Raw genomic sequence first — 9,917 nt, 5'->3', positions numbered from 1 at the left:
ATATGATTTGGTTACAGAGTGGGCATTTGAGAAGTCAAATCAGATGACAGCTTGACAAAGAAAATATACTTTAAGAGGAAAAAATCAAAAAAGGGGAAAAATAGTTTGACAAAGAAAAAAGTACTTTAGAGAAAAAAATCAAAAAATGGAAAAAAAATCGCTAGAAGGAGGCCAACTCCCTTGACTTGAACTTCACCGACCTTCGCCCACTTATTGGTAATACCCTTGTTAATATTTGTTTTCGCTGCAAGCCCGTGAATTCAACTCCGCCCCGCCTGCCTCTGGAAATTCCTGTGACATATATGGGCTTTGTTAACTTAAAACGGGGCATTCCTTGCGCCTTTTTTTAAACACAAAAAGTAACTGGAAGCAAAATATACCAGGAAAACTTCATATGATTTGGTTACAGCGTGGGCATTTGAGAAGTCCAATCAGATGACAGCTTGACAAAGAAAATATACTTTAAGAGGAAAAAATCAAAAAATGGGGAAAATAGTTTGACAAAGAAAAAAGTACTTTAGAGAAAAAAATCAAAAAATGGAAAAAAAATCGCTAGAAGGAGGGCTCGAACCTCCGACCTTATGGTTAACAGCCACACGCTCTAACCAACTGAGCTACTCCAGCTTCGTGTTTAGTTAAATATTACCGCCTAGATAAATATTGTTCTACTGCGTGATTAGAAATTGTGATCGAGTAAGGGAATTCCAACTGGAGCAGTTCCTGAACCGTGGGGAAGAGTCTGCCACAGCCGGTGAGGTTCTTGCATCCCTGGCGGCCCCGGGTGCAGTTTCCTGACTTGGTTGTATTGTTACTAGTCGAACTTTTGCCGTTACTGCAGATTCTTTATTGTAAACTAGTAGAGTGCCCGTGCGTTGCCACGGGCTTTTGAAATAGTATGCAAGAGTTGCATGATAAACTTCACATGTACAAACAATATAACACAAACACAATTATTGAATAATTAAAGTCCATTTTTGCAATGTAAATTGATAAAAAAAAGATTAACGACATGTCCATGTAACAAACTGAGCGATGTTCCAACTAAACATCTATTACAAAACTATCAATATCTAGATGATGCGCTTAAGAAATTCTTTCATAAATATCAAGAAAGTTGCTTTTAGCTTCATTCCCACGATGTTTTAGCAAGTATAATAAAAACCGCTTCCTCAACTCATACCCACCCTACACAAACAATATATGTAGTTAGTATGAAAATTTCACGCAGAAGGTCTTAAAACATGTAACGAATGTGTTGCCACTGGCATTTCAAAAAAATACTGGTTGCATATATAATCATAAGGCATATCAATTTTCCAGCTTGGCATAGAAAGTGAGTCTAAAATAGTTGCTTAGTTATTCTGATAATCTTGCTAGTACAATTATGATAGTTACGATAATCACCAAGGAGTTTTAATTTTTGAAAGGAAAAAACAACAACAATCATTAGACCCTTAAGAAATTACGACATGATTCTAAATCTGACCGTCCACAAGATATATCCTTCCTAATATTCAGTTCTAGTGGGAAAAACTACTACCCAACAATATACATATAATATAATCGACAATATTTTCTGCATTTGCTAAATAATCATGGGAACAAAAAATGACTTCAGGCTTCAAGATCGAATAGTATATACATAGGCTCGATGTGACGATGCTGGCGAAGAACATCGAGATGGTTCGAACGTAGGATTTGTCTTGATTTTAAGGGACTTTCGCGTGCCCACCCACCCCCCCACCCCTTGTCAGCCACACCTAATAGAAGCAACATAAATGGCTATGATGCCAGCTGCTACCTTTTGTGATCATGATGCGGAATTAGATCATCATTACAAATAAGCATTATAATGTTCACATAAATGATGCATTCCAGTAAAGGTTCTGTGATTGTCACAAGAACATAATAATAGACGTGCATATATTTTCATGTGGTAGAATACTACTAATCTACACTAGACCAACAAATTAAGCGAGGACAAGACAAAGAAATATATCTAGCGTTGCATATTATAATTAAACGTCCATGGTTATATCTATTCAAGCTATACGTACGAAGACGCCATCTAGTCAAGCACTACGAACTGAGAGAAATAATTACATCTTCCAGTATAGCTTCAGACACTTAACCTATCTTTAGGGCCTGTTCGGCAACAGCCTAGCTTCCCAAACTCCTCAACTTCTACTCCTCACTTCGGTTTTCTAGTTTCTCACAGTGATGGGAAAACGTTCGGCTGCGCACCTCATGCTTCTCATCGCTGGCATGGGTTGACAACCCATTTAGATGGGCTGAAGCCCGTTTGGGAGGGAAGGGAGCAAAGCCCAGCTCAGTAGGCATACAATGGCACCTTTCTTCTAATTAAAAAATGTACAACGACCGTGATGTAGAGGCTACGGAGAGGAGATATGAGCTATTGGGGGGAGAGACAAAGCGAATGGGTACGCATAGCTCACTTGGCGATGGCAGCAAATCATAATAACGCTCAACTCCAGCTTCTTCGTTTTCACAGAGCCAGGAAAAGGCAGCTTCCCCAACTCCTTCAAATTTGCACTAACAGAATAGCAAGCTTCTTGATTTGAGCTCCACGGAATTTGCTCGTTCGCCTGAACTTCACTGCGGCGTTAAAATGGAAGTTGAGAGCCGGAGCATTGCCGAACAGGCCCTTAGTACAAACAGTTGCCAAACTTGAGAGCATCAGAGTCATAAGGTTCATAACTGAAAGTCAATATAACATGTTAGTTGCAACCTTATTTGGTTTCATCATATCTGAACATACACATGCACTTGCTCTCTTTTTGCACCATGGCACAAAATTTGTGATATAAGCAAAAGGAGTTTGCTTCCATGGTTTTGTTCTGGCGCCATTCTCAATGCGCCGTTCATTCACACGCAATGGAATTATCTATACCATTATATATGTACAGGATGCATAATGAAGTATAAGCATAACCTTTCTTTTTGTTAAAAACATTGGCTTTGTGTACATAGATTAATAAAACATATATCATATAAAATCATATATGCTTCAAACTTGTTTCATATAAATTTAATAATTTGATGCAACAATTCAATAATGGGATATTCAAACAAAACTTTGAACTTTTAATAGTGTTTCATTCTGCTTTAGAATTTGATTTTTTTAGAACATGCTGAAACACATTCAAAAGTGGTATTGTTTTGAAGTTCTCCTCGTCATAATCACAATATGCAAACGGATCATAAATTGTACTTTTGGTTTGAAAGATAAAATTGTCTTAAAGTTGGAAATAAAATAACAAAGAATGGGATGGTGGAGCATAGGCTTGCATGTGGTCAGAGAAAGATCTCACAAACTACAAACGGTATTAATGAGAAAAGGATTAAGAAGATCAAAATCAGCCAAATAAGAAGAATATTAATGCAAAGAGCACCCAGGGGACTCACCTGTGCCTTATGGCATGTTCGTTCCCTCGCATCATATATCCCACAGGCTAATAGTAATGGAAAGTTAATGCAAGCAGATATAGAAGACAATGGACGCTACAGTTCCTGCCTCATATGTGGTTGTCTTGCTGAGATTTAAATAATATAGGAGGGGATTAACAAAATACATGCATACTGTAGGGATTCTCCTCACGGACATGGAGGAAAGGGGCAGCGGGCACAAGCGCCTTGTGCGGTTGGATGCGTCGGGAGTCAGGGCCCCTGGGACAGGGAGCGCTCAGCGCACGGCACTACTTGACCAGCCGCATGGTGAGCGAGCACGCATAGGAGGGTCTGGTAGGACAGGCTAATCACGTCGTGGCACCCGCCGTACAAGTCGATCTTCACGGCACCAACCGAGTGTGGAATAAGGAAGTTAGGAGGGGGGGTGCAGAGGGGGCAGTGAAGCACGCACTTGTCGAATCTCATGGCAAGCTCAACTATGGGACTGTACGCCACCCTCGCCGCGACCATGGCACCACCATCTCCTCCGGCTGCCTCTTGAGAGCCGAGCTCTCGCTTCACCTTGCCATTCGGTAGGTCCGCATGAGGCGGACAGAGTCAGCGGTGTGAGAACCCTAGAAGAGACAGGGCTGAGACTCAGAGAGAGATCAAGGGAGAGAGGATTCATGTGGACTGTGGAGTGACTCTTTCTGTCAGCTAGCAAAAAAGGGTTGAAAACTGGGAAAGAATTGTTAGGAGGAGGAGTCTTTGAGGTAAATCAAGCAGTTAGGGAGGAGGGTAACGAACAAAATGAATGATGAGGTAACGATATGAACGAACGAAACGGCATACCTAATCCCCTTTAATAGTAGAGATATGACTATATGGCCGTACAATTACCAACTACAATCAAAATGAGAACATACTAAATTGAAAGTTGGACATGAAAAACATACCTCACTCTGGCTGCCATGCAATTTCTAATATTTTCTTCCACTTATTAGGCTGCCTCAATCTCAATAGAATTCATATTCTTAAATCTGCAATCCACAAGTGACCAATATATGAACGTACTACATTAGCTCGCTATAATCCAACCCAAAACCCTGCAAATATGAAGAGCATAAATAATTGCGCTAAAGCCTTTTGGTTGTCTGAACTCTGAAGTAGTGGAATTAGGACTCACTGAAATAGCAGCTTCAATAAAAGGAGGCAATATGACTTCCATCCTGGTTCTGCCAACTGCTGTTGCTAGTCCTAGCTCATGCACAAAAATCATCATCCTTGCCAAGCACAATAAAGCCTTTCCTCATTTCAAGAACCTTCTCTAGATATGGGATAAAATCCTGTTCTATAGCAGCTGCTACAAAACCAGAATTGCAGATTGCATGAAAACATCATCATTGTCAATTTATAAGATAATTCAAGGTCTAAATAGTTGTCCAAGTTTTGACATATAGATTAGTTATGAGTAATGAACCATACGAACCATGCATGTATCTTGCAACTTATGAGGACTGCTCTACAAAAGCTTGACTAATCTGCATATCAAACAGGTTCTAGATATGGTAGGATATCTTCACCCATAGACGTTGATATGTGTACAACCTTCTGCTGCCTCGGAAGCACACGATGCACATCATCGAAACATCTGAACTCTGAAACAAATCAGAGCATGCCACAGGATCCTCGGCATGTATCTTGCAACTTATGAGGACTGCTCTACAAAAGCTTGACTAATCTGCATATCAAACAGGTTCTAGATATGGTAGGATATCTTCACCCATAGACGTTGATATGTGTACAACCTTCTGCTGCCTCGGAAGCACACGATGCACATCATCGAAACATCTGAACTCTGAAACAAATCAGAGCATGCCACAGGATCCTCGGACCATCCAGCATACCTAATCCCCTTTAATAGTAGAGATATGACTATATGGCCGTACAATTACCAACTACAGTTAAAATGAGAACATACTAAATTGAAAGTTGGACATGAAAAACATGCCTCACTCTGGCTGCCATGCAATTTCTAATATTTTCTTCCACTTATTAGGCTGCCTCAATCTCAATAGAATTCATATTCTTAAATCTGCAATCCACAAGTGACCAATATATGAACGTACTACATTAGCTCGCTATAATCCAATCCAAAACCCTGCAAATATGAAGAGCATAAATAATTGCGCTAAAGCCTTTTGGTTGTCTGAACTCTGAAGTAGTGGAATTAGGACTCACTGAAATAGCAGCTTCAATAAAAGGAGGCAATATGACTTCCATCCTGGTTCTGCCAACTGCTGTTGCTAGTCCTAGCTCATGCACAAAAATCATCATCCTTGCCAAGCACAATAAAGCCTTTCCTCATTTCAAGAACCTTCTCTGGATATGGGATAAAATCCTGTTCTATAGCAGCTGCTACAAAACCAGAATTGCAGACTGCATGAAAACATCATCATTGTCAATTTATAAGATAATTCAAGGGCTAAATAGTTGTCCAAGTTTTGACATATAGATTAGTTATGAGTAATGAACCATACGAACCATGCATGTATCTTGCAACTTATGAGGACTGCTCTACAAAAGCTTGACTAATCTGCATATCAAACAGGTTCTAGATATGGTAGGATATCTTCACCCATAGACGTTGATATGTGTACAACCTTCTGTTGCCTTGGAAGCACACGATGCACATCATCGGAACATCCGAACTCTGAAACAAATCAGAGCATGCCACAGGATCCTCAGACCATCCACTATTTTTAAAGCTTATAAAACATCTTCGAGGCATTCCGCCAACTTATCCTTAAATCGTTTCCACCATCGAAATTGAAAATAACCGCAGAACTCAATAGATATATACTCCCTGTACAGCTCAACATGCCCTGCACAACTCCACATGTGTGCTCTCAAGACAGAACAGGAAAATAAAAACATGTCCATGGAGTTGGATAGTCAAAGATACATAATGAACCAAAAAGAATCAGTAGCAAATCATGACTAATGCATATGGCCAAGCTAATTGGGAACGGTTCATCACATGGACAAACATTAATACAACATGGAGAGAGATAAATTTTCACAATGAATCTCTATGTGCTCAGATGGCAAACCTTATCCTTGTACTTCTCGTGTGGGACAGGGACGTCCCATGTCAAATCCCTGGTGATGCAGCGAGGCTCCAACCCTTCTTTCAATCAAGCATCCGGGGTGGTGCGAAGCGCGTTTGGGCTCCATGATCCAGTCGCCGAGGCCTCGTCAATGTACTTCTCCAGTTGCTCCTTCAGCCAGGGAAGTTCGAGGAACAAGTGATCCATGTCATGGGACAACTGACACATAGAAATTGATCAATGATCAAAGTGTATTGGGTCAAAGGGTCATTAACTATTCCTCGCAGATTTTCAACACGATACCTTACAAGTTTCGTAGAATTTTTGCTAAAAAAATGTTCAGCTAAATTGACAATGGATATAATGATGACATCTTATTGAAACTTTATTGTATCAATTCCTGCACATTCAATACGCCAAAAAAAAGCGGCTAAGACTTATGAACTTCTTAACCGCGGACTCTGCTTTAACAATAGTTCTTTTCCAACTATAATAAATAACCAATTTGCATGATTTTAATTCCTGAACGCGCTCTACTATTAAACTGAAGCATGCTGGAGCTTTATTAGTCAATGTATGTTATGGATTCTGGTAGGCAGCTTCATATGGAACTAAGGTTTTTGTTGGTTCTGTGTGTGATCATTTGGCCTAATATTTTTTGGCTGGGTTGATTGTATAGACATCATCAATTATAATGGACGGGACAATTTATGTGATTTAATCCTTTGAAGTAAAGGTTTATGCAGTATATAGATTTGCTATGGCTGCCTATTGCATGTTCGATTTTAAATGCAAATGATAGGTAGCATGAATGTACCAAAATATTCATTAGAGATTTATTCCCTCTCTATTGAAGACAACAATAGGAGTTATATTATATTAAAATATATTTGCAAGTGGTAACAGGATAAACTAAATTGACACAAATAGTATAGGCTAACTTGGAATTGAGCCTAACTTACATACTTACATATATAGGTCACTGGAAGGATTAGCCACCTCTGTAGGTATTAGGTAGGTACTCTTTTTTCAAGCTCATAGTCCAATGCAGCAGCACATGACTTTTAACCATCAATTAATTTTTTTCCAAAGATTTATGGTCAAAGCATGAAGTTAAGTAATCAAATTATACCTTTAGTAGTAGAGGTTTTGGAATGTCAAGAGTTTGGTTTACCCAAGAAAAACAATCTAAATATCTCGCTTCGCAGTACATGCGTTGCACCTAAATATCTGAGCTAAATTCTCCTAAGAAGAGAGTGTAAAATAATCTAGGTGGACAAGCTATCAACAGCTCTAGTAATGCATGGAGCATCATTATCTAGTTATTCTATATATACAATCAAGCAGGCAGTAAAAAGGAGAAAATTTGCAGTACATACAATTTGATATCATGAAATTTTATAATCTAAGAGACAATAATTTTATAATTTAAGAGGCTGCAGTATATGTGTGTTGTAGTATGAACTATGACATAAAAGGGAATCGAGAACCTCTTATTCCAGCATCATCGCTTGTCTGTTCTAAAGCATCTGGAAAGGGAACAACATGAACGTATTTCATGACCATGATTCATAGCCAGACAAATCCACGGTGGTGTCTAAGCTTCACCTCTGGGATAATCGTGCTAAGGATTCCCAAAAGCCACACTGCAACAACAGAGTATAAAATTCTACTCTGCCTTCTAATTTAGGCGTTTCTCCCTTGTCCGCAAATATAAAACTTCAATTATTCGCATATGCCCTGAACCTTTTGTACTCATTATTTCAATGTTCAGGTCAGCAAAATACATGTTGTAGTTCCTCTAAAGAAATTTTTGAATGGGTGACAGTAGTTACAGCAATGTTGTCCTTGAGATCAATACTTGCCATATAAATAAACCTATAGACTGTAAAAATTAAACAGTGATACATACCGACAATAACTCTTTAGTCCATGCGAGAGCCTGAGTGCAACTTCATGTTAGTAGCTGTGAAGAGTTGCATGTATTATTGCAGTGCTCCTTGCCAAATGAGATGAAACTCTTCTACTTGAACATTCAGACAAAGGGGACATGCTATAGATGACACATGTCAGTCCTTTGTACATTTCTGGACAACATAAACAAAAAGCAAATCACAAACTGGGAGACTGAATAATGTATAATTTCCAAAATATTTTTTCAGCATCTGCATTCGGACTTGCATTTTATTAAGTGCACATACTGATAGTTGTGCTTCTAAAATCGTTCAAGCAAGAATAATCTAGGATAAGATCTGTTACTAATAATTTTTCTTAAAGAGCGGTAATCAAGGATAAGATTGGACTTCCAACTAACATGTAGCATGTTGGCATAGCCGCATAAAAGCCCTTTGCTTCTTCGCACATGAAGACTACTTTGTTGCACATATCTGTAGCGCATTTACAGGACAAAATGGCATGGTTGTAGCACATATGTGTATGGAAGATAGCAAGGGAAGATGCATGCACATCAGAATAGAAATAAGAGAAACAACCTTAAATAAATTCAGAGATATATAGCAGTTGTTTCTGCCTGTTTCTGAATCAAACAATGGAGAAATGCCAGGGTGTGTTGAGTTTGACACGAGGGTGCTCTGTCATTCTTGGTTTCTCCTTACTACATTGGAGAGCTGCTATTTGTTTCAGAAACAAATAATGTGGACGCATCAGGGTCTGTTGAGATTGATGCGTGTCTCTTCCAAAGCACGTACCGGGACACGCCGGGGTGCGAATACCCTCCTAACTCCAAGCTGCAGCAGCTCGACGTCATGGCTGGTCCTCGGACCTTGGATGGAGACCATCTCCTCTCCCACACCACCTGTGGCGACAACCGTCCACATCTCGAGCTCGCCAGGTCTGTTGTGGCTCCTTTTTTCTTCTCCCAGGAGCTCACCAGGTTGAGCTCGCGCACATCAGATGCAACACACACATACCCCACTTGCTATTTAAAAGGCTAACTACAGAAACAACATCACATTTTTAGTACATGGCTGACCATGTCAATCTGAAGAAACTGGGATTTTTTTTTGATAAAATGAAGAAACTGAGATGATGTGACAATACCTGTCAAGCACGACCAAGGTTACCTGAGTTCGCACGGGTGCCGACCTCGAATTTCAGCAGGTCGGCGGCGCGACGATGGGCTTGTCAGGCGCCTTCAAACCTGCGTCATAGACCCACAGATATAGTTGATCTTTTTCACAAATCTAAGATCGCCTATAAACTCCCGCGGCATGAATTTTTAGAAAAACCAGCGAAGGGATCCAAACTCAAGGGTTTGCAGAGGTTGCGAGCAGGTCATCACCTTGGCCTTGGGGATGAGCTTGACGGCGACGGCGTCCCCCTTGCGCGCGCCTTCCGCCGTCGCCGTCCTCCTCGGGGATCGCCGGGCGCGGCGAGACG

At 40.1% G+C, this 9,917-nt stretch overlaps 2 long non-coding RNA genes and 1 other non-coding gene across 4 annotated transcripts; all 3 read right to left on the bottom strand.

The window, feature by feature from the left end:
* Nucleotides 1-550: 550 nt before the first annotated feature.
* Nucleotides 551-624, bottom strand: TRNAN-GUU. Its single transcript has one exon. It is a non-coding gene; the product is annotated as a tRNA-Asn (tRNA).
* A 3,599-nt stretch (nucleotides 625-4,223) lies between these two features.
* LOC125532259 lies at nucleotides 4,224-4,774 on the bottom strand. Its single transcript, XR_007293932.1, has 2 exons — nucleotides 4,595-4,774; nucleotides 4,224-4,514 (listed from the first exon to the last, which is right to left on the bottom strand). It is a non-coding gene; the product is annotated as an uncharacterized LOC125532259 (long non-coding RNA).
* Nucleotides 4,775-5,853: 1,079 nt separating this feature from the next.
* LOC125532260 lies at nucleotides 5,854-9,870 on the bottom strand. Of its 2 annotated transcripts, XR_007293934.1 has the most exons (5): nucleotides 9,820-9,870; nucleotides 9,602-9,678; nucleotides 8,431-8,605; nucleotides 6,522-6,737; nucleotides 5,854-6,121 (listed from the first exon to the last, which is right to left on the bottom strand). It is a non-coding gene; the product is annotated as an uncharacterized LOC125532260 (long non-coding RNA). The 2 variants fall into 2 exon arrangements; XR_007293933.1 differs by lacking the exon at nucleotides 5,854-6,121 and having other exon boundaries at nucleotides 6,392-6,737.
* Between the last annotated feature and the right edge of the window lie 47 nt (nucleotides 9,871-9,917).

The sequence above is a fragment of the Triticum urartu genome, unplaced genomic scaffold, assembly GCF_003073215.2.
Source record: "Triticum urartu cultivar G1812 unplaced genomic scaffold, Tu2.1 TuUngrouped_contig_9510, whole genome shotgun sequence".
Classification (NCBI taxonomy): Eukaryota; Viridiplantae; Streptophyta; class Magnoliopsida; order Poales; family Poaceae; genus Triticum; species Triticum urartu.
This window is presented reverse-complemented; position numbering and strand designations above follow the sequence as displayed.